The sequence below is a fragment of the Lycorma delicatula genome, chromosome 4, assembly GCF_047948215.1.
Source record: "Lycorma delicatula isolate Av1 chromosome 4, ASM4794821v1, whole genome shotgun sequence".
Classification (NCBI taxonomy): domain Eukaryota; kingdom Metazoa; phylum Arthropoda; class Insecta; order Hemiptera; family Fulgoridae; genus Lycorma; species Lycorma delicatula.
Window position 1 is genome coordinate 169,028,653 of NC_134458.1, and position 26,150 is coordinate 169,054,802.

The 26,150-nt window shown below is 28.3% G+C and overlaps 1 protein-coding gene across 3 annotated transcripts in view; it reads right to left on the reverse strand.

Annotated features, from left to right (window-relative positions):
• sprt (PDZ domain-containing protein sprite) overlaps positions 1–26,150 on the reverse strand; it is a 366,819-nt gene that overhangs the window by 205,228 nt on the left and 135,441 nt on the right. Inside the window, exon 3 of one of the 3 annotated variants that reach the window (XM_075364676.1) lies at positions 9,790–9,856. The exons of the other annotated variants lie outside the window; for them this stretch is intronic. The gene's annotated coding sequence lies outside the window, so the exon portion shown is untranslated. The remainder of the gene's footprint in view (positions 1–9,789; positions 9,857–26,150) is intronic. 3 annotated transcript variants of the gene reach the window in all.

The following is a 26,150-nucleotide window of genomic DNA, read 5'->3' on the forward strand; positions in this document are numbered from 1 at the left end:
TCTGTTCTGTCTTGTGTACCACAACTGCAAACTTGAAGCTTTTTTCTTATATTACAGAAGCATCACCTGTTTTAGTTGTGTATCTGTACTTTTTCTCCTTTGGCTTTTAGTCTCTTCTTTTTAGACTGTTGCCTTTTATTTGTGAAATATTTTACTTAAAGTTTGTTTCTTAGTTCTCATTTTATAAAGTCATTTTGGTTCTTTAAATGTTTATACAATTTGTAAATAAATTTCTAAAAATAAAAAAAAAAAAATTTTCAGGATGGGGGCCCTCCACCCCACCTCACTTATCCGTCTCCTTCGCTAGCATTATGGTTCTATCATTTCTGTTTTTACTTATATTACATTAGTTTTCATTTAGTTTATAAATACTTTTTCCTTATATTATAGCAGTGTCAACTGTTTTCAGTTTTCTTTTTTCCTTTGGTTTTTAGTTTCTTCTTTACGCTTTTTTACACTGCTGCCTTTCTTTTTTTTATTTATGAAATAATTTAAGGTTATTTCTTAATTCTTTTTTTGTAAAGTATCATTGGGTATTTTAAATGTTTAAGTTTGATTTATTGTTTCCCTTAGCTTTAAAACCTTGTTTTGAACAGTTAAGAAGTCTTTTCTTTTTCTTAAGTGTTGTTAATTGACCGATTAAACCTTTTTTGACAAGTTTTGTTTTTTTTTTCCTGTAAATTAGACTTTGATATTTAAACTGTCTACATAGCTCTTTTCCTTTTACGCGGATTTTGTTTTCTTTATTTAATTACAAAAGCTCTTTTCTTCTTTTTATGTAACTTGCAAACTTGTAGGCTTTCTTAGGCTGAACTTGTATAAATTTCTAGTTATTAAGCAAATTTTAATTGATAAACTCCTATCAGACATTCAAACAGAAGTGAATTTTAAAATAACATGACGTTATTATGTTACATTAAACATTGTTAAAAAAAATTTCTAATTTTGTTGCTTTGTTAAATTTTTTATGTAATTAAAAAATGTTTATTTATTTAAATTTTTTAATTAAAAATAAGGTACTATAATGCAATATGTGAGCACATCAATATTTCCTACTAAGTTGAAGCATTGTATATAATCCATTGTTTCAAAATAGAAAGGGACACATTCATATGTAGAGTTACACTGTATGTCCCAGATTCTTTTAACAACCAATGTATGTAAAGATAACAAGGTGCTAGAGATACCAGTTAGAGTAGCTTTTTCTGAAAGCAGTGATGTTTACTATACAGTCAGCCCTTTGTATTGAACTTAGTGGAAAGCCCATTGTCATCTAAATAGTAGCTGATTTTTTTCAATGGACTTGGCATGATGATATGCTTGACTCAGTGAAGATGGCAACAGGAATCATTTCAGTCCTCATTTTTCTTAGTAAATCCTGTATGGAATGCTCGTTATTCTTGATGATGGCTCTGCCATTTTTAGAAGTAATTTGTGACTCACGTCAGGTCATTTACATATCTTATACCTTTATGGAACATCAAACATAATAATTCATAATCATATTTACTGTAAAATATTACCGATATAACAATGTGTGTATGTATATATATATATATATATTTATATGTATATTTGTAACAGTTAGAATTTCAAATCACACGAACGAGGTACCTATTCTATTGTTCCTCTGGTGACTTAAACATTCATAAAACATTTGATTGAGGTAATGCCTAATATGATCCCTATATTATTCAAAACACAGGGATGACCTCAATTACAGGGTTGTTTAATAACTCAAAAATAAAAATAATAGCATCTTGCATGATTACATAATCTTTACTGCCTGTTACAATATTGTTTTTACTGTGACAATATTTTTTAAATTCCACAATGTTACCTTTAAATACATTAATAAACTTGTGATGTATGGTCTCCTCATCCTAAATTGTATAGCCTGATTTCAGTTTCTCTTCTTTTTTTAAAATAAGTCAACATAATACATATTTATCTACAGCAGTAAACCTGTTAATGTGAATGTATAAGAAGATTCCTTTTTTCTTCTGCAAAAATACTTTCATTTAGCTCAAGATTTCTACATTTATTGTATAGTTTTTTTTTCTTAACCTGTTGTCATTAATATATTCTAGCTGAAACTTCCCAAATTTATTATTTAAATGTTTATATAATATAAGCATAATAAACTATTATATAATGCGCAAATAATATGAATTAAATTTGAAAAAATTGTTGCCATTTATTTTAAGCAGATTCTTTGTCATTAACCGATTCTTTGGAAAATAGAATATTACTCAGTACTAACTGTTTTAACAAATTGCTCATCAAGATTATCTCTTAGAGATATCCAGTATTCTTGAAGACTAAAAAATAAAAATCGTTTGAACTGGGATAGAGATTGTCATATATTTCACACAATAAAATCAGTATAAAAATTTAGCATACATATTTCAAATAAATAAACAAAAGTAAAAGTAAATGAAACATTTTATTAAGTTTTAATCTAAAAAATAAATGCGGAACCTTTAACAGGAATTTCTTTAAAGTCGAAATAAAATGATAAAAATCAAAACAAAAAAATATTTCAAAAACTATTTCGTATATCGATTTGAAGCGATAACTATTCTAAGTCTCCCGTTTACATCCAGGACGTTCCAGTTTTTTGCCAACGCTTTTTCAATTTGGCCTCGACTTCAAAAATGTTTATGTATATTTTCCACATTGTCTTTCAACATAATTATTTTAAGAAGGGTTTACACGATAAACTATTGTAGGTTAATTGAGAAGTATTAATGAGCAAAATAAGACCATTTTTATTATTGTTAATATGAAAATCATAAAATTATCTGTTTAACTTTACTTTAATAACTATAGTATCGAGCTGTTTTTACTTCCTTGTACGAAGTAAAGGAAGTATTGTGATTGCGAAAAATTTCGGTTTTCAGATTTCAACGGAAATATGCATTTTGACTATTTTCGGCGTGACGTCTGTAGCTACGTACGTATCTTGCGTAACCCAAAAAAAACGATTACCCGTAGGATGCTGAAATTTTAAATTTTGGATTTAGGACTGTTGTAACATCTAGTTGTGCAACTCCTCTTTTAATTGCAATCGACTGTACCAAAAGTGTCCAAAAAAGCCCAAAATCAAAAAATCTGGATTTTGGACTTTTTCTTAACTGCAGTAGTAAGCCCTCATTGAGAGCTTTTCAACGATATTATAAGTGGTACTTATTTGCATTGGTTCCAGAGTTATAGCCAAATAAAATTTTAAGTATTGAAATATTACACGGGGAGAGCACATTGGTTCAAATTCGACTTATCTCCTTTTTTTAACTGTATTTTTTTTTTTTAAATATATTGATTTATTAATAATTATTAACTGCTTATATTGTCAGCATCCAAATTTTTGTCTACAATAAATTGTCTATATTGTTCCCACTTCCAGCAGTCAAACACCGTGTGATTCAAAATTCCTCTGATTGTACAAACATTTTACAATAAATAATAATTCAATTACAAAAAAAAAAATATTAGATGTTATTTATGAAAAGAATTTTATGTACTTTTCATTTAAAAAAAAAAAAGTGTATATGTAATTGAATAGGCGTACAAGGAAGTCATGTGGTGTTCACATCAGATTTTTTAATCTAAGCTTTACAAAATAAAGGAAATTATTATTTTAATTAATATATTAATTATTTATATAACCTATAACACTCCCGGTAACGTAAGGATTCCAACGCGGGGTCATACATGTAAATCGGTTCAGCCGTTGAGCTGCTACGGTGAAACATAAATATATACATACATACACCCTAAATACGTTACACTACTTTTTGGGAAATCTTGTTGGACTGTCAGATCGTTTTCAGGCGCCCGTAATTATGAATCGTGTAGACCTACATTTAGAAAATTAAAAATGTTAACCAATTCTTGAGTTTATGAAGCAATCTTTGCTAAAAAGAATAGTCATTTATTCTTAAAAAAATAATAATAATATCCACCTTTACCAAACCATAAACGGAACTGTTCTCGTTTAACTCAACACAATTCTTCGCTCTATGAAAAAGGGCCTTCTTATGGTTTCGTCGGCATTTTTTATAAATTACCGAACCATTTAAAAACTTCCCACAAATTTATTTAAAGTAGAACTAATCGATCTTCTTTTAAAAAATCGATATTACTCTATTATGATTTTTAGAATACTGTAAGACTAATTTATTTTTTTTTTATCCAGGACTACTTCCAGTTCAATGTGTATGTAAATATGTGCTTAATTTTCATTAATGCCTTCTGAACTGTGATTTATTTTGTAGTTATTTTTTTCATATTTAACAATTTTATGTATTTAACTTAATATTACTTAACGTATTTATATTTTAAATAATTAATATTGACTTTAATTACACCAATATTTAATTTTATAATTAATCGTGAATTCTGTGATGCCTTTGATTCAACAAGATAAATACCGGAGCAGTTTCTTGTTTATAGATCAGGATATTTACCTATTCCTGAAATGATAATTTATTATTATGGTCCAATCAAATAAAAGATTTATTTATTTAAAACATTTAAAAGGTGAAGTAAAGGAAAATAAAAACGGTAATAAAATACCGCTTTGAAACAAAACGTTATGATATGTAATGAATAAAATCTGTGTATTTAAAAAAAATGTATATATATATATATATATATATAACGATTCTGTGATGTACGTAAGAATACAAAAAAAAAAAAAAACGATGAGAGGAAACAAAACTTATAATGAAGTATTGGAAACAACTATAGGTGTTGGCCATTATGAAAGACAATAACAATAACATTATGAATAATAAGTTAAAAACGATGAAGCTGAATAGAAAGGGAAAGAGAACGGAATAAAGCGACTAAAAAATAAATAAATAATATAATAAAGACTAGTAAGCGATTACTTAATTATCCGCTAAGTGTTAAAAATTTGTTAAGTAATTTATTACTCGTCTCATTCACGGTCACTGAAACAAAGCGTGTAATATATTTAAAATGTAATTTAGTCTTTAAAAATTTCAATTTTAACAACATTAATCAATCTAAATTTGGAAAAAAACAATATAAAATTATTGTTTATTCTGTATTATTGTATACTATATTAAAAAATAAGTAGGTGGAGTAAGTACATAAAAATGCCTTTCGTTATTACTTTTTCTTTCCTTAAAAAAAAAACTTTTGTACATTCATTTCCAATTTGCAGCCTGTATAATATATTGAATCTAATACAGAATAAATAAATTCATTTGTGACCATTTCTTTAACAAACTATGAGTATATTGTATACATTTTTTCTTGAATATTTAAAATTTTATATTAGGTTTTTATTTAAAAAAAATAAAACTTTCACATTTCAAGCGATCCATAATAGCATATAATTTTGACGTAACACGTAATATGAATAATTTTTTTATATTTTTATCACAAATAAAACTTTTCAGTATTCATCTCGATATTAAAAAAAGAAAAAAATAATTAAATGAAGTATTTCTCACGATGTAAAGAGAGAAATTTTAATTTAATGAAAAAAGAGTATATGATGTTTAATATTTTCTCTTATGTAAAGATTCTGGGCCAATACAACAAATAAGAGCAGTTGCATAATAACAATATAGTGTAGAAAACTTTTAAAAAAACACAATAACATGTCTATTACAAACAAAGCCAAACTAAGTACTTTTATTTTTTGCGGGGACCAGGAATATTATCTCCCCCCAAAAAACGGAGAACAAAGTGAAATATATATATTTTGAAAGAGAATAATTTTTTCAATATTTACATTTTGAAAGAAAAAAAATTAATAAAATGAAGTACTTCTGACGATAAAGAGAGAAACTTTAATTTAATAAAAACAGAGTATATGATTGATATTTAATATTTTCTTTTATGTAAAATTTCTCGGCCAATACAACAAATAAGAGCAGTTACATAATAATAAAAATATTGTGTTGAAAAAGTTTCAACAAAAAAAAAACCACAATTACAAGAAAGCCAAATTAAGATATTTATATTTTTTGTGGGGACCAGGAATATTATTTCCCCAAAAAAACGGAGAACAAAGTGAAATATATATAATAATATAAAGTGAAAAAGTAAAATATAAAGTATACAGATGTATTATTTATATTTATTTTGTAGTTACATTTTATATTTAACAATGTATTTAACTTAATATTTATATTTTAAATAATTAATATTGACTTTAATCGCATCAATATTTAATTTTACAATTAATTGTGCATTTTGTGATGCTGCTCTGATCCAAAGGTAAGGCCTTTGATCAAACAAGGTAAATGCTGGAGGAGCATTTTCCTTTTTATTTTATGGATTAGGATATATTATATTTTTTGAACTATATATATATATATATATATAGCTCAAAATCGGTACTGAAAAAAAAACACGTATAATTGTAAATATGAAAAAAAAAATATTTACAGAGTGAGTCAAAAGTACGGAAACCCCTCAACAATTTTAAAACCATTTCAGATAGAATACTGTAACTTTCAGGATAAGATATCAGTCCTCGAAATCAGTATTCGAAATGTCCTCCTTCTGTTGCTGTAAAATGATTAAACTGCACTATTTATTGATTTTCTAGATATTTTGTGCTGCTTCTCGAATTTTATTTTGTAAATCATCGATATCTTGGGGTTTATTATCATAAAGAATACTTTTTAAGTGGCCCTTTAGAAAGTAATCCGACGGTGGCAAATCGGGTGAACTCGCTGGCCATCCTATTTGTCCCCTTCGGTCAATTCATCTTCCAGGTAAAAATGCATTTAAAATTTCACTTTGAACTTCAATTTTGAAGACCGAAATGACGTGCGGCACTATCTTGTTGAAACCAAACCTATTGGAAGTTGGGGCCAACAACTTTTTGAATGTTTGGAATGATATGGTCGAGAAGCAAAACCTCGTATTTCATTGCGTTTAAATTTCCATCAATAAGTATAGGCCCTATCAATCGTCCACCAACAATACCCGCCCGTACATTTACTTTGACTGGATACCGTGTATGTGCCTCACGATACCAGTGTGGAGTAATTATCTGCCCAGTATCGACAATTACGGCGATTTACATTCCCGTTTTAAAAAAATGTGGCCTCATCACTAAAAATTACGTTGTTTAATAAATTAGGATCTGCACAAATATTGTTCATCATAACTTCGCAAAACTCAAGTCCTTTGATCGTAGTCATCTTCATTAAGTTCTTGCACCAAACGAATTTTGAAGGTTATGAAATTTTCACTTTTTAATGTTCGAATCGCTAAATTTTGGCTAATGTTATGTTCTCGTATTGCTATTCGAGTCGAGGAATGAGGATTCTCAATAAAGTCTTGGATAATCTTTAACGATTTGTGATTATTTGTTGCAGATTTAGGCCTCCCTGGTTTTCCCCTCAATTAATGCTCCCTGTTTCATCAAATAATTTGATGGTTTTTGATATTGTACGTTTGTAAATAGAGTTACGGTTATAAAATGTTGCACTGAACAATTAACATTATACGACCCAACTCTATCACTAAAGCTTCTCATCATTGAAAGCGTGACTCTTTCTTGTTCATTAAATGACATGTTTATAGGAATGTTAGCAGGTACCACAGAAAAAATTAATTCAGTAAAAAAAAAAATTATAAAAAAAACTGTAAAAAATTATATAAATAACAAAAAAGACTTACAAATGCGGCAAAGTAAATCAATTAGCCAACCGATCACAATAAATTCTCATAAGAATAAAGCGTAATAATGAAACGCTCTAAATGGAATATTACACAATGAAATAAGATTCTCATTTTTGCAACAATGGTATGAGACCATCAATGATCAGCAAGAAAGGTGACAATATTTTTATTTATTTACTCATTAAAATGAAACAAAAGCAGTTTTTTGTGTTAAAAAACAAAAACTGTTCAATTTTTTAAAAAATTTAATTTAAATTTTAAAATAGAATTTAATTAAATTGGATTAAATTTTATTTTAATTCAGTTTAATTTCTTTTTATTTAATTTTATTATTTGAACTTACTAAATTGAGTAATCTTCAAAATCCAAATTTTATCCCGCCGCCATTTTAGGCATAAAGGTCATACTAACGTTTTATTTATACCATTTTTCATTTCTTAGAGACCTTTAGAAAGGGTGTTACCATTTAAAATATTTGAGTTACAACCCCTGGGCCCTCCCCCCAAGAATTGGAGGAAATTCTGTTTTTCGTCAAAAGGTAAAATAGTTGGCCAATACCTTATCCTGAAAGTTACAGTATTCTATCTGGAACGGTTTTAAAGTTGTTGAGGAGTTCTCGTCGTCGCCAATCTAACTATCGTCGTCCCTCATCTAACTATTCACCTAAACAAAAACGTCTGGTTGATCTAGAGGTAAACTCGTCGTCGTAAATCAGCTGGTGAAGTCAGAAGTTCTCAGGTTTAAATCTTAATAAAGGTAGTTGCTTTTAATCGGATTTGAATACTAGATCGTGGATACCAGCGTTCTTTGGTGGTTTTTACTGGTTTTTTATATGAAAGCAAATTAGCTTGACAGACGGGACTCTGCCCATTTGACACCCGGTAGTAGATTTCAATTAACACACGTCTAAGGAACGGTCAGACTGAGTTTGTTTTAAACTACATATTTACCGGTACAGTTACAATACACTTATAATGACTATAAACGTTGATGCAATTATAGATAAAATTATTAAAAACCAGCGTCTAAATCCCAATCAATAAAATGCAATTTAAAGCTTATTTTTGTATAATGTTAGCAGTGAAACTAACAGATGATTGTTCACAGTTGAATTCTGTGTTTCATTTTTGACAATACTACAATTCCGACGAATATTACTAAAATATTTATATTAAAGGAAAAGTATGGGGATTGTGTCAAAAACTCCATTTTTAACACGAGTCAAAATATATTACCGGTCAATTATATATCGGAAGTATTGCTAATACTTCTATGTAAAAAGTCTTTACATTTTAGGCCAACTAATTCATCTAGACCAAATGTACGAGCGCACGTATGTGCGTAACTACGTCGCATTGCTTTTGGGGTTATATTTCAGAATTGACCAAACCGATTTTCCTCAAACATTTCTATATATGGGGCATTGATTATATTATTTTTTTTTTTAAATTAGTTCAGGGGATGGGGGATACCTCGAAAAAATCAATTTAGATTTTCTTCTCAAGGATTATAGACAAACCAGTATTATAAGAAATTTGTTACCTACAATGGATATATAAACAATTAAAAAACTTTTTTTCAACAGTTCAACGTTAGGAGAGAGCACGTGTTGAAGGCTTGGCGACGGAAATTTTTTCCACCTCATCTCTGAAACTTTTTGTTAAAATCTTTACGCATACCTCATTCCAAGTAATAGCATATCACGTACTTCATAAATATCGTAAACTGGGTTTAGTTTAATTACGTCAAAAATACACACATGAAATGGCAAAAAGTCTCTTATCTTGTTTCGTTTGATCCATTAAAAACTCGTTTCTCCATTTTTTACCCGGAAATCTTTAATTAAGAATATTAAAGAGCTTTTAGATTATCATAAAATATATGTAAAAAAAAAAAAAATTATTTATATATTACCAAAAAAAAATTACGTTCGTCTAGGATTTCAACCGTGACTTTAAGCTCAAGAAATATAAACAATACTAATATTTCTCTGACACACGATATGAGTAAAAAACTTTCTTTACATGTCATTCCACTTCAGTTGATGTAACTGATACGGGCAATATTATCGTTTGCAATAACAAGATTATTCAAATACAAATGTAGACTCACCTTTAAAAGAAGTAAAATCTTGTACACTTTCCATTAATTCTAAAGTAAGGTCATGTAATAACCGTACCTGCAAAAAAAAGTGAACAAATATAAAAAATAATGTTAATAAAAATTTTATTCTTACCGGATGGTTTTAACTTCATAAACAACCTACAGTGACTCGTAAATTAAGAACTTTTTCATCATATATTGTATTTTATTTTTCAGTTCAAGTAATAATTTTGAATTAGTTACACATATACAAACCCATGAATTTCTGTGAAATTGACTGCAAGTCATCGTTCGGATAAACATCATTGTTGATCAGCTGTCGCGACAGCTGTCCCTTATACTACAGGAGGCCGATTAAAATCCAAAACAAACGTTTCATGTTCGCCTAATACACAATCCTTTTGAAGGCCAATTGTAACTTAAATTAAAAAATCCAAGGCTACTAAAACAGAATCAGCGTGCGTTTGAGTTATTAACAATATCAGTGGTAATTATTTAAGATTTAATAACAAAAATTACTGTTGACTATAAAACATTACAAAAATAAATCCTAGTTATTGAAGTTATACATTTATTAACACATTTCTTATTTTATTTATGTAAAATTTATTTTATTAAATAATCAGTTCTTAAAATTAAGAGTACATCATAATATATACAGCGTCCCGGGAGGATTCTGCTAAACTTGATAGGCGTATTTCTCTCATTAAAATAATGAAAAAAAAATTCATATAAACATGGATCCGAAAACGCTTCGTTAACGTGTTACAGGTAGTGAAGATTTCGCCCCGATTTTTGCTCCTTCACTGAAATGAAGCCCTACTGAAATTCTGGGAAAGTATATGAAGGGGCTAATTTAGCGGTTTCTTATGGTTTTTGACCTGAAAAACCTTTCAAAACGAGTTCCAGAACTGTACCATCATTAATTTCTAAGAAATAGGGTGTAATAAACAAAAAAATGAGTTTAAAAACATAATTTTTTAGCTTTGGAGTAAAATAATTTTGCTAAATTATTAGTAAACAAATAAAACTTATTGGTTAAATTGATAGAAAATTTAATTCTGAGAAAATTGATGTAAATTACTTACCAACAACAACAATTTAGTTGTACATTTATGTGAAACAATGATTGAAAAATTACTATAATAAGTGTTTGTCTGCGTACACTAATATGTTATTTCTTAATTATTAATGTATTAATTTCCCACTAGGGGCGCTGTAATGCTGTACTGTATGTGTTTAGCAATTTAACAAAGTTATTCTCCGCCAAAGCTGAAAAACTGGGATTTTCAACTAAATTTTTGAGATTTTTATAACTAAAAAGCGATAAAGAATATGTAAGCTTTAATTTCTATACAAGAAAATTTTAATCTTCAAGCTTTTTAAGAATTTTTAAAATTCATAAAAATATAAAATTCATGAAAAGTTTATAGTGACCAAAAATTATTTTAAACAATATAATCTGTTCCAGAAATGTTTTTTGTAAACGATGCAAATGAGAAAATGACAGCTATTAAAATTATTATAATTTAGAAGAAAGGTGAGGAAGCGATCTGAGTTGAAAAAAATTGAAAATAGCACGCATTTTAAGTTTTTGCTTTGATTGAACGCAAAGTTCAGGAAATTTAGCAGAAAAGTATTCTTTAATAACAAGAATATCATCCCACAAAACATTTTTGAAATGGTTTAGTCTCTGAACAATAATCAAGTTTTCCAGTTGGATCAGTGGTTTTTAAATAATAGAGTACCAACAGTCATACAGACAAATACTTTTCAAACGATATAAGCCGTTTAAATATAAGATCGTTAAAGAAAATCTTTAAATTTATATATATATATATATAAAATTGAACAGTTTTTTTTTAATGTAGGACAACTAAATAAAACATTAAGTTTATACGGAATCCATCTTCCGGATAACTTCCTTATTATAAACACAGTACTTTTTTCTTCACCTTTCACCAAAACAATAATTCCCTTAGGGAATTAATGAAGTTACAAAAAGAAAAAAAAATTATGTCATTAGAAATCATGGATTAAGAATAAAAGAAGAAATGAATTACTTCCATTTTCAATTACTTCCAACGAAAACGAATTATTTTTTATTTTTTTATAAATAAATCTCCTTTTAAATTACGTAAAATTAAAATGTATTTGAAAACAAATTTATCAACTCAACTATGTTTTTTATGAAATAACGTTAATAATAACCAAAAAATATGATGTGGACACCACATGACTTCTTTGTACACATATTAAATTATATATATTTTTTTTTAAATGAAAAGTACATAAAACTTTATTTCATTAATAACTTCTGATATTTTTTTCATATTTTTTTTTATTGTTATTACTGAGGTTAATAATTATTAATAAATCAATATAGTTAAATTAAAAAAAGTTAAGAATAAAATGGAGATCAAATTTGATTCGAACCGATGTGCCTTCCTCTTATAAGATCCAAATATTTCATTAATTAAAATTTTATTTGGTTATAACTCTGGAACCAATGAAAGTAAGTACCACTTATATCGTTGAAAAGCTCTCAATGAGGGCTTATTGCTACTGCAGTTAAGAAAAAGTCCAAACACCAATTTTTTTTGATTTGGTCTTTTTGGACACTTTTGGTTCAGTCGATTTCAATCAAAAGGAGAGTTGCACAACTAGGTGTTACAACAATCCTAAATCCAAAATGTCAACTTCCTACGGCTAATCGTTTTTGAGTTACGCGAGATATATACGTACTCTGTACGTAAAGATGTCACTCCGAAACTAGTCAAAATAGATTCAGGGATGGTCAAAATAGATATTTCCGTTGAAATCTGAAAACCGAAATTTTTCGTGATCACAATACTTCCTTTACTTTGTACAAGGGAGTAAAAACTTATCGCACTAAAAGGAAATATCGGACACTAACTTCAAGCAGAGGTCAGTTCCTTTCCCAATAAGTAAAATAATAAATTTATTTAAAATAACACGATGAAATATTGGATCATTTCATTTTTGTTTATTTTTATTTACTGATTGAAATATTTAAAAATTGTTTAATAATTTTTGTTCAATAATAAAAAATAAAAAATCAATTTTTATAACTTGAATCTTTTTTTCATTTCAACATACATATATGATACATATACATGGTATGTATGTGTGTATGCGCGTGTATGTGTGTGTTGTGTGTGTCAATTTAATAAGAATATTAAACAACGTTTTCTTGATGGCACAATTCATTGTTTTATATTATTCCAAAAAAAAATGTAACTATATTGCGTAATTATTTACATTTAACAAATAATTACTTAATTATGCAGTAAGATAATTGCTTGTACCGTATATATTAATATTGCATGTGTGGGACTACAACCGTGACCTAGCGGAAGGTCTGACAGTTGTTAGAATTTTTTCTTTATATATATATATATATATATATATAATTCTCTAAGACGAAAACAAAAACCTGACCTCTGAATGAATGAATACTTTAGGCTGTGCCCCTTATTCAATGAACTTGCAGATATAAAAACACAATACAATTAATATGGTGTGACCTAAAATATATTATCCCACCAATATAGAGGTACGCGCATGCCCAATAGCAAACAAGCACATATAAGGAAACGGTGAAGCGGCTAGGTTTAGTTTTTTAATTATTATAATTATTCTATCATTCTTAAAATATTTTAAGTTATTTTCATTGCTATATTATTAAAATACAATTATTTTTAATATCACTTTTTTATTCTAAATGATTCAATTGAACATTTTAAATCTCTAGAAATTTATGTTAACAATTAATAATTTTTTCTTAATAATGTGTATTATTTTAATCCATCAATAAAATGAGCTTCATTTTGAAATAATTAATAAGTCATCTTTTAGATATATTTTCCCAACAATAAATATAATAAAATTTAATTTTTATATTTTAATTATTAGATTAATATTTCATAATAATAATAATAACAATAATAATAATAACAATAATAATAATAATAATTTATTATTAATATTATTATTATTACACATGAAATCGATTATAAAAAAATCAGTGAATAAAATATAATCAAGTAATCTTAAAAAAAAGAAAAGAAAGTATTTAACGCTCCAATAAATACTTAATAACTTTTTACTTAAGTTCGTGACATTAAGGAAAAATTAAAACTTTTCCAATTTTTCAACTTTCAGTAAGTAGTATTTACTGTAAATTATCAACAAAAACCTTTCCTCGATTGTAAATATTGAAAATGAGCTGAATAAAAGCTTGTTTTTATTTTGAGATAATAATGAATAATTTTTAAGCTATTTCAAACCAACCTAAAGGAAACGTTCTAGTGAAATCATGGTTGTTTACAAGAAAATAGTTAATTTGATTGTAAAACTTGTCGAGCTAGTCACGTGGATTATATCTATACAATGACCATATTTCCTCAGTAAAAATTGGGGACAGGTCTTAAGAGGACTTCTCTTAAATTTTTTTTTTGTTTAATGAAACAAAAACTTATTTTTTTATAAATATGAATTTTTTTGTTCGTTCAGGTAATTTCTGGACCACGTTTACATAATTTGGTTTTTTCTTTTTTCAAACCCTTTTCTTTTTCTTTTTTCTTCTCACCACTTGAGGTTTCTTTTAGGCTTTATTTTTTATAAAAGATTCATCAACCTTAATTCCTTAATTTAACTAAAATTTTTGTTTATCTTTAATTCCTCGAGGTCTTTTTCGATCCGTTTGTACAGATTTGTTTTTTATTTTTTTTTCATTAAGAAAATTAAAAATGTTATTGATCATTCTGTATAAATTCCCGTAGAATCTTATCCTTTTTTTCCTCTCTGTTTCAAAATTTTCCATTTCTTGTTATTCTCTCTGTAACTCTTCCGCTTTCCTTAGTCAGTACATTCCACCCTTATATTTCGGACCATACATATTTTTTCTGAGGAATCCTTTTTCAATTATACTTATATTTTTTCTACATAATGCTTGCAGCGTTTCTGAACCACATAAGGCTTCTGGAACGATTACTGTTTTATAGATACTTATGCCTGTTCTTGATATGGATTTTTTATTCTACAAGTTTCCAGTTAAATGATACACTATTCCATTCTACAATATAAATTTCATTCCTTCTTTTTCTAGTTCTCGGTTTGTTTACGTCTCCTAAATATTTAAACTGGTTTACCCTTTTGATTGTTTTATTTTCTGATAATTCAATTTCTTTGCTTTTAATTTGAGGTTCAAATATGAGTTTATTTCATATTAAAAAAAATTCTAAATGTTATATTACTTTTAAACATTCCACATAAGTACAGTATTAATATTGATAGTGGCTACAAAAATATTGATATAAGTTCAAATAAAAATAACATTTAAAAAACAACATTCAAGATTTCCACAGATTTACTAAACTCCAAGCTAGACAAGTTAAAAAATATCAGTTCGTCATCCAACAATTAATTATAGTTAATTAACATCCGTTTATATACAGTACAAATACGAATTGATCTCGAAGGAGATCACATCATGTATATGATATCCATTGTTCGTTTCTTTTATAGGTAGAATTTATTCCCGTAACATTTTACAAGTGGGGAATTCAGACGTAAAAATGTATCTTCTGGTTTGATAAAAACAGCCATGAACGATGTTTGTTCTACGTTAATACGTAGTTTTAGAAGAATTAAAAGTTTGTTCGGAAAGATATTTCTTAAAGAGATAAATAAATAAAGTTAGAATTATCTTAGAAAAACTCGCATACGAGAAGGTATCCGTAAAATTAACTACATTTTATATTCATTACAGTTTCAGGGTTAATGATGCAAATGCGATCGCCCAAGATCGTAGAATTACAAGAATTATTTTTTAATCAATAGAAATTATTATCGTTAAATATAAAAACGGTGTGAAAACATTCCGTTGAATTATTACATCAATAGAACAAATTAAGTTCAAAGTTCTTGGAAGGAAATAAAATCGTTAATTTTTTACACTAATACTGATAATGAAAAAAGATAAAAACTGAAGAAGAAAATTAGAAAGCGTATTAAGAAAGACATAAACGTGGATAAACGTAGTAGAAAATTTAGCGCCTGCAGAGAAAACAACAAAAACGTTTACGTCGGAATCGTTTACATTCGAACGTAGCATCGTGACCCATACATCCAGCTAATTGCCATCTTTAGTACTGTTTTACGAGGATAGTCGGTGAATGGAATTTGTTGCGTTATAAATGAGACAGGTAGAGAGACGTTGAATGCTGGTTACTCGAACGGGTAATGTTTGCGATATACGGCGGTAGGAAGACGTTTCCCGTGCGGTAGACGTCGGCAATTAATAGAAAAAATATATATCGCAAGTCGACTCGGTACGTTTGTGGAAGTATCATTTGTACAGGTGAAGAGGATCTTCGCGTGAAAGACGAAGGACGAATTGTAGAAACGATTGAAAAAACAATAAACGAAACACGATACACGATACACGCTATAAACGACCCAAAAAGAATGTAAATTTACTAACCTGAAAAAAAAAATCTTTTTCAATTCATGTAAACTCCTAAATAATTCACGCAGTAAAGAGTTAATATTTGAACTAATATTTGAGTTAATATAATGAACTGACGTTCATTTTTACAGTAAAATAAACGTAGGTTTAATATTTACTTGAAAATTAGACATAAAATTAAACTTTCTTGTTTAAATATCCGAGATATGATATATCTTAGATACTCTCCATATTGTATTATAATACAATATGGAAAAATGTAACAGTTAAATAATGCATTAATAAATATTGGAATTATATTGTAAAAATCTATTATTAATAAAATTATTATTAATAAAAAATAGTCGTACATAAAGTTACATATATAAAAAAATGATTTATTATTCAAAAAGATTAAGAAAATGAAAAATTACATTTTTAACGGAAACTTTTACACAAATAAAATTACATATTAACTTGTCTAAATATGGCTTATTACAATGGATCGGAAAAATTATGCAATCTGACAAGTATCTGTTTTCACGTATAATTTTTGCTATCCACTTTAAAAATTTAGCAATAACTCAACTGTTTATAAACAGATTTTAATAAATGTGATTATTTGTTTACGATATATGGCTTAACATTTTACTGAATAAAACATAGTTCGATAAAACTAACATTTAAGGAGCAGTTAACGATTAAGTAATTTTAAAGACCTCAATTTTGGAATTTTCAAACTTATTTATTTAATAGAAAACTTTGTTGGATACATGTATACGAAATTTCATTAAAATAGCTCAATTTGATGATTAGATATAACTTTTCATTAAAAGAACAAAATGGCGGACAGAGGATAAAATGAAGCTAGATAAAGAATTTGTCCACATATATATCTTTCACTTTGATGTCTTGAATAAGTCCCGTATGATTGGCCATTACTTCCCGGGTCATTACATATAGTATAAACATCGTGAAATAAATTTTATGGTTTGAGGCATAATTACCTTTAAAAACTACGAAATATATTTTCTTCTGTGTTTATATTTAACGGAATCCATATAACCTAGTTATAGTAAACCAAATCAATCTGTCCATGGTGTCATGGCTTTTTGTATTTTTTTCCACAATTTGAATTTTAAAATTTTTTCGTATTCATTTATTTTCATAGGTATCACTTGTTCTTTAATTTATCTTTCCTTAAGATTTCAAAATTCTTCAACAGTACACGCCTTTTTTTTCATAGTTTCTGAGGTTCATACAGTGCATTCTCTGTGCAAGCACAAGCTTGCACAGCAAGTGGCTGTACAGTATGCTTTAGAATTATATGGTGCATTCTGTTCTTTCGGCGTTAGGTTGATTGTTCTGTGGGTTCATTGGGTGCTGCTCAGTAATAAACCAAGACATCAGTTTTTGAGTTGTGACTGAACGTGCGTTTTGTTTCGTATTGTCTCGTTTATCGGAATCAATAGTTGCAAGCAACAAATGGTTTTTTTCGGTAGAGGAACGCATTTTTCTCGTTGAACACGTCTTTCGTAAACGTGACAAGTACACTGATTTAGTAAAGCACAACTTTTCTGAAAAGTTTTCAAATATATCTGTTCCTTACCGCAATGCAGTTCGAAATCTTATCGAAAAATTTCGGACAACAGGCTTTTTGTTGAAGACGCTGGCCTTAAGTAGACGAACTGAAGCTACTTAATATTATTTCGGAAGCTGTGTCTAAAATTCCATAAAAATCAATGCGTAAGTTAGCACAGCAGCAAGATATCGGTCTTGTTACCGCACATACAGCTGTAAGAGAAGAACTGAAACTTTCCCCCGGCAAAGTAATGTGTTCAAGAACTGAAACCTACAGATCATGCCGAAATCTAAATTATTTTCAATGGTTTAAACGTTTTATTGACCAAAATTCCGTAGGTACCAAAGATATTACGTTTTTTTTACAGATTAAGCGTGGTTTCATCTGGGAGGGTATATTAATCCACAAAATATATGACTGTGGTTGGCAACTAACCACCATGAATTACACGAACAATCTTTACACGAAGCAAAAATTGGAGTCTAGGTTGGTATGTGTATAACGCGCGTTATGGTCCAACCTTTTTTAAAAACACAGTTAATAGTGATCGATGCTGTTTTAACAAACTTCATTAATCAGTTAACAGAAGTGGAAATTAACTACGGTTGATTCCAACAAGATGGCGCCTCAACGCACACAGCTAAGAGATCAGTGACGTGTTTAAGAAAAATGTCTTTGGTGAACAAATCATTTTGAATGGTTTGTGGCCTGTACTATCGCCCGATCTGATTTCCTCAGATTACTTTCTATTGGGGGATAGGCAGTGAAACAAGCAGTGTATCGCAACAGACCACGCACGATTGACGAACTAAAAACAGCAATAATGGCGTACATACGAGAAATTCAAGTTAAAGTGTTTGAAAGCAAATTGAAACGTGTGTAGTGCTGTACTGATGGAGGAGGTCATTTTTAACACCTTTTATGAACTATTTCTGTTATTGTAATATCCGTTTTTATAAAATAATGAAATGAAAACAAAGTAATAATTAAGAAAGTTTCGTCATTACTTTTCCATAATTCCGGTGCACAGACACTTTCCGAACGTACTGTAATTTCACCTATTTTTAATAAGGTATTTTTTCAGTTCCATAGTAGTATTTATTTTCAACTGATTTCTTTTTGGAAAAAAATATCTGTAAAATTCTTTCTTAGTTTAACACTTATTAATTTCTTCTCTTATAATCAAGTTTAAATCTGTTTCTTATTCCTCTACTTTTCTTATTTTAATAATAATTTAAAAAAAAATAGTTTGCTTTATATTTTATTTGTATAAAAATGTATGTTAACGTAAAAATGTAATTTTTTAAATCTTTTTGAATAACCGACTATATATTTAAATATGTAACTTTATTTACGACTTTTTTAATTAATAATAATTTCGATGTTACTGTATGATACATTAATATATTATTTAACACTTCAAATTTTTATTTTGTTCACTTTATAGTCGGTGTGGAAAGAAAGTACGGATGCTATACATCCATTTTTAAATTAGTATGTATTCCATGTCGAAAAGAGGAGAACAGAATTACTAACATCAGTAAACGATGAAGTCAGACTAGGTCAGTTTGTCGCATGCGAATACAGCGTGTGTCATATTATGTACTGTTTATAAAACTTGTTTTCTATATATGTAATATGATAAAAAAGTAATTAAAAATTTTTTACCATCTTATCAGCAAAAAATATATATATTTTCAAGATCTTTCGGTTTTTTCAAACCATCATCAGAAGATTAAAAATATAATAAGTCAAAAATTAAAAGGAGTACAGGCAATTTGTCATCAAAATAGGCTGTATTTGAAAATCCTTACCTACCGATTGATCTTTTGTCCATGCGTTAGGGGGGATGAGGGAAGCTTAACTCCAGATTTTTAACATCCCCCCTCCCATAGATTGTTGAAAAACTTGAAATACTTAAAAAAACGTTGTAAACGAGTAGACCGGTTTCGAACACGAAACCATTTTCACACTTGATAACATTTTCACACTTTCACAAGTAAATAAAAGTTGTTTGTTTTTTTTGAGATTAACAACTTTTCCAAATGAAATACACACGAAAAACAATTTTTCCGGTGAAAAAACCGAAAAACACGTTTTTTACAACTTCAGCGCCACCTAGTATTTCAATTTCAAATTATATGGCATAACTTCAAATACATTAATTGTAGAGGAGAATGTCCTCTACATTTTTGTTTGAAAAACTTTTCTCTAAAATGCATAGATTCAGAGAAAAACGCATTTCAAAAACTTTTTGAGTTTTTCAAAAATGTATGGGAGGGGATGTTAAAAATCTGGAGTTAAGCTTCCCTCATCACCCCTAACATATGGAAAAAAACATCAATCGGTAGGTAAGGATTTTCAAATAAAAAATACAAATTGACTGTACTATGTTTGAATGTCAACAGCATAACAATACTGTTATGCTGTTGACATACAACTTATGTTAAATGAACAAAAAATAAATCTACCTAATTCTGACCTTATATGATCTATTTTCGGTATCACCACATTCCAAGCTTCCATAATGGACAACTAAAACTTTTTTTTTTTTAAATGTAAGGTTCTGGCACTTAAAGGGCGATTAAAAACAAAAGTTTTGACGAAATTAGTTTTATTAACGAAGTCTTAGTTGTGCGATAGTTCCTTTCTCAAAATAGATTGTTTCGAGGCAGGAGTATTTACTAAATTTAATTTTTCTAAGTTTAACGGTTGAAAAGTTATTTAAAGGCTTCCATACTTTATTAAAACTCTGTATGTATATTTTACAATGTTACCGTATTTTTACCTTTACTATGAATTAAATACATATATTTGAATGCATGCAATTAAAAATTATACGAATATTGTAAATCTGTTTTATACTTTTTCTTATCGTACATCCTCGTGTAAACTTAAACGTGGGTACAAAACAATGTCCATTTTTACGTCTTGAATAATCGTTAATGTTTTTAAGGGAGATCTACGGGATGATATACTTCAGACAAGAACATAAGTAAGCGTAACAGGTATTTTATGATGACAAGCTTAGCATTTGATTAAGGCGCTTCAAAACAAAACAGTAAAGCTCGATTTTTGTCACAAAATAAATTAATTTTTCATTATCTCAAGAGAATTTATCATCTAATAAAACACACAGTAATTTCGCATTATGAAAAACCAAGGAAATTTTACTCACGGGATTAGCACCACTAAGGATCGATAACAGGAATTTTTAGTTGTAAATGTTCGTAAGATAAAAGACGATTTCCAATTTTTGTATCCTGCTTTGCAAGCCATTTTTTTTTTCAATTACATTTGGTGTAACGATTTTTCCTAAATATTTAAATTTTTGGACTCTTATTTATGTCTTTGTTTTCGGAAATTTTAATAGTTTGAATTATATTCTCTTTGTCATTGGAAAACCATTCTGTTCTTTCATAAAAAGATTTTAGACCAGTTTTACTTGCACATTCGTTTAGTTTATTTATTTATTTTTTTTATTTTGAGTTTCGCTTCGTCTATCTTTTGAAAAGATTGTAAAATATCGTCTACTGAGACTAATAGATTTGTATTTATGAATATAAGCTTTTTGCCTATTTTTATGTTTTCAAGAATGTTCAATTTTTTATGGCCTTTGACCTATTCTCTTATAAATTTTTCTAAGGCGCAATTAAAAAGGCTCGGTAAAAAGTGACTCCTTGTTTGACTCGTTTTAATTTCAGTTGCTTCTGAAGTTCTCTCAAAAATTTTACTTTTTATTTTTCGTTTATTTAATGTTTTTTTTTTTAATAATGTTTATCGTTTTGGGGTCAATTTTAAATTCTTAAAGGGTTTTAAACGTTTAAACTATGGATTTGCAACGGTTTTATTGTTAAACTAAGATATTTTTTTCATTTCTACGTTTATAAATTTTAAACTTCTACAATAATACATATAATACTAAAGACTATGCTTTCTCTTGAAATCTGAAGAAAAAGGACAAAATGCAGAAAGCTATGATAATTTGTTTCTTGTACATAGTATTCTATAAAATAAAGTATAAAATAAATTAACCAAAGTTTAAGTGAAAGTGTAATGGTATATTATTATAGCAATTTGTGGTCGTGTAAATTGGTGAAAAACTCATTGGATGGTTGTTGTGGGTCTATATAACAAAAAACCATGCTTAATGAGCATAATCGACATTATTTTTTATAGATATCCGTTTTAAGCTATTAGTTTTCACCTTTTTATTTGTTAATCCTGTTTTAATTACTTATAAGAAAACTAAATCTATATAATCCGTTTTATTTGTTTAATATATTATTCAAATTTTAGGCCTTCTGGCATTTTCAATTCTATTTTATCTCATTACTTATTCTAACAATCGTGTTATACAGAAAGGAAAATAAATGACCGTAACACTTTTTACTATTTTCAAGAATATATAAAGAAATTATTTAGGTCGGTTAAAGAATTAATTTTTATAAATTTCGTGATATTACTTAAAATCCATGAAAGATATATATATATAATTTTTTTTTTGAATTAGTTCTGGTATTATTAATCTAAATGAAGAATTATTTGAGTACAAGGACATAATTGAGTTAATAATTTTAAATTTAGCGAAACAAATGTCATTCTCATGAATTGTTGAGAGCAAATTGTGCAAGGACAAGTAATTATGGGGCTATTCATTCTGCTTATTTTTACTTTCCTGTCTATTAAAGAATACAACAGAGGAAAGAATTGCTTTCAATCAAAATATTGTACCCAGCCCTACTAATTTTGTATTTCTCGAAATTTTGATAAAATATTAGTTACAAAGTTTATCTTTGCATCTCATCACTGTTTTAATCTATAATCGTGATGAAATTTGGTGTGGTAGCTTGTATAATGTAAAATATTTGGTACTTGTGTATTAACCGGCACGCACATTATTTTACATAATTTTCTTATTATGTATATTTTATTTATCTAACGCTAATCTTAAAAGTATTTTACGTAATTTAAAAAAAACTTTTAAAGATTTTTTTTAATTAAAAAAAATTATAAAATAATTATTTCGCACTGTATCATTCACGTGGGGTCCGGAAAATAAATATTCCTTTCAGCATTTCTCCAAACAGTGCATTTTTTGGAAATTTTTGCATAAACATGAATTCAGCCAGGTAGATTCCAAGCGGTGTCGAGCAGCACCCCTCTGTCTTTTGTTCCTCACTTAACTGATTGCCACATTCTTTCGATAGGCTGAGTATGTGATCCCATCTCCGATTCCATGAAATTGTAACGATGGTTAACTTGTAGATGTGTAAAACCAGCCGCTTCCAATTCATCACGTTGATAACCACGCCAACATTCTGATACGACGAACGATCCCGCTTCAACTTTTTCTTTAATAATTCCCAGCAGCGTTTTTGATGAACGACCAGGAACTTCGACGATGAACATTTGGTTTAATTCTTTGCAAATTCCCTCAATTTTGCAATTCACTGTTATGAAGAATCATCCCAGCATTATTTTTGCGTCTTGTAAACAGACTTTCATTGATCTCCACGACTGCACCGTTACCACTTATTTTGCCCTCGGAAACTGATGAAAAATAAAAACACATATTTCTCTTATGTACACATTCCAGTCGACCGCAGTGCGTCGATTTATGTTCAATTGTCGATCGCAGAAATCTACTGAAATCGGTTCCTCTCACCGACAACAAATGAATCGTATATCGGAAGCATACTACCCTTCAGCCGATTTCCAACGTGAAATCGCTTAGTTCGTTACAAATTCTTCTGTTACATTTCCGCTTCACACCGTCACTGAAATAAAATTTCATGTCGTGATCCAGTCTCCATTCTCGGGAACACTACTCCATACTCCTGTAACGACAATACCAGTTCAGTATTTGGTAGCTGCCACGAATTCATTACTGTTACTTCTTGTTACAACGGAAGGAAACTGAATGACAAAAACACGACAGCTAAATAAACTACATAAATGAACAAAATTATTGCGATAACAAACAGCGCGCAAAACAAAATAATGCGTAATAATAACAATATATAACAGCTATATATGTAAAATAATAGTTTTATATGTATGTATATAATAGCTGTATATATATATAAAAAATATGCATGCCGGTTAATGCACAAGTACCAAATATTTATACTGAACTTTAAAAAACTCAAGAGGAGGTTAGCTGTATCTTAAAGCCGGTTTGAGTTGAAGTTTACTAGTAAACTGTAACATTTTTTGCTCGTGTAATATCCGATTTTATAGATTTTATCTAACTTTATATGAATTTAACTTACGAAATTGTTAATACTTTACTACTGTTACTTAAACAAATGTTTTTTAAAATTATTAGTAGATCGTATAAGGCGGTATAGATAGCATTAAGCTAACGGATGTTTGAATGAAGGTAAAATTAAATTTATGACAATATTGGAGGTAATTATTTTTAAATCGTATTTTTAAACGTTAAAAGAATTTTTTTTAATTAGTAGTGACAGATTGATCTATCAAATTATTATTAAATTTTTTTTCTGGAGAAGCAGGACCGATTAGTCTTCCCTTCTTTCTTCTTTATTTTATTTTCTCTTCTAAATACCTCTTCATTCTTTCCGCATGTTGCTCTTTACGTTCTTCCAACCAATTAATTTTCGGATTTTTTTCTTCGTGTTTTATTCTTAAAAAACCTCTAATATCATAGCTTCAGTTTTATAGGTATCTTTTTCAGTTATATTTTTACATTTTAAGTCTTTTTTAACTTCTTTAATAAGCCTTTTTTTCTGTTTTCCTATTTTAAAAGAAATCAAAGATCTGCTCGATTAATCTGTTTTTACACATTCTGTCAAGGTGATCAAATAAATTAATTTTCACTTTTTCATTGAGTGTTATTTTTTTCTATATTTTGATATATCTCGTTGTTGCTTCTATGTTTAATTAGTTTATATCCTTTACTCGTCCTTTAAGGTACCTAATATTTCTCTGATTACTAGCCTTTCTTTCTTTTCTATATTTTCCATTTTTAAATCTATTTCGACAAGCACTCACACGCATATAAACTCTCTATTACTGTATCACATTTAATGTAATGTAATTTTATTATTGTACTACATTTTCTGATTTTCAAGTTTTTATGTAAAAATGTTTAATTGTATATATCTTGAATTACTTCCGACAGTTTTTTCTATTTTTCACATTGTTTCGTATTGCTGATATTTAACCAACTTTTCTACATAAGTTTGCCTAAATGTATGAACTCTTCGACTATTTCTACTTTTACTATTCCTTTTTGTATGTACGAATATTTTTGTGTTTTTTTAATGTTTCTCATTACTTTTGTTTTCTCAATGGAAATTCTGTTTTACTTTATTTATAGGCTTTTCCCTATTAATCTCCACCCAAAACTCAATAAAAAAAAAAAAAAAAAATTAAATTTAAAAACATTTTTGACGTAAGACGTTTTACAAATTAAATAAATATATGTGCCACGAAATGTATACGTTTTTGATTTAGTATCACTCGCCCATTCCCCCAGCGATTACATTAAAACTTTACAGATTTTTTTAACAAAGGATCTAAAACTTTTCTTTGAAGATTTCAACCTTCTAGGATTTATAGAAATAAATTGGTGGCTTTCAAATAAAAAAAATCAATGTCAGATAAACCACTTTTTTTCATTACAAAAAAGCTGGTAAAAATCATTAAAACCAGATGATGTGTTGTTTAACAGCTGTTCAAATTGAATAAAATGAGATAATTATTAGATATAACATTGCTTCACTTTCCTGTGTAAACATTTAACAGTTAAAATGGGATTTACAACTGAACAAAAAGTTAAATCTTGTGCATGGACATTGCACAAGATTTAATTGCACAAGAACTAAATTTCCTGATGATCCACCAAAAAAAAATGTCAATTTCTAAGTGGAAGTGTTTGCTGTTGGAAACTAGCAGTGTAGCTAAAAAATACAGCCGATCTACTGATAAAGGAAAATAGGAAATGGTGTGCGCTTCATTACTGCGATCTCCAGGTAAACCTAATTCAGCGAGAAAAGTTTCTTTAGATACTGGTGCACCAAAATTGACTGTCCAAAGAATAGCAAAAACGAATAAAGTAATCTTTTTTAAAAGCCACCTGATTCATAATCTTTTGGAAGATGACCTAGATAGGGGAGCTGAGTTTTGTTCGCGTATTATTGCGCATCATGAACTTGATCAGACTTACATGAACGTGTTGTATTGTTAGATGAATCTACTTGCTACCTTAACGGTATGATAAGCACGCATAACTGTAATTACTACAACACCGAAAAACCTCATATCCTTAAGCAGAAGCAGCTTAAA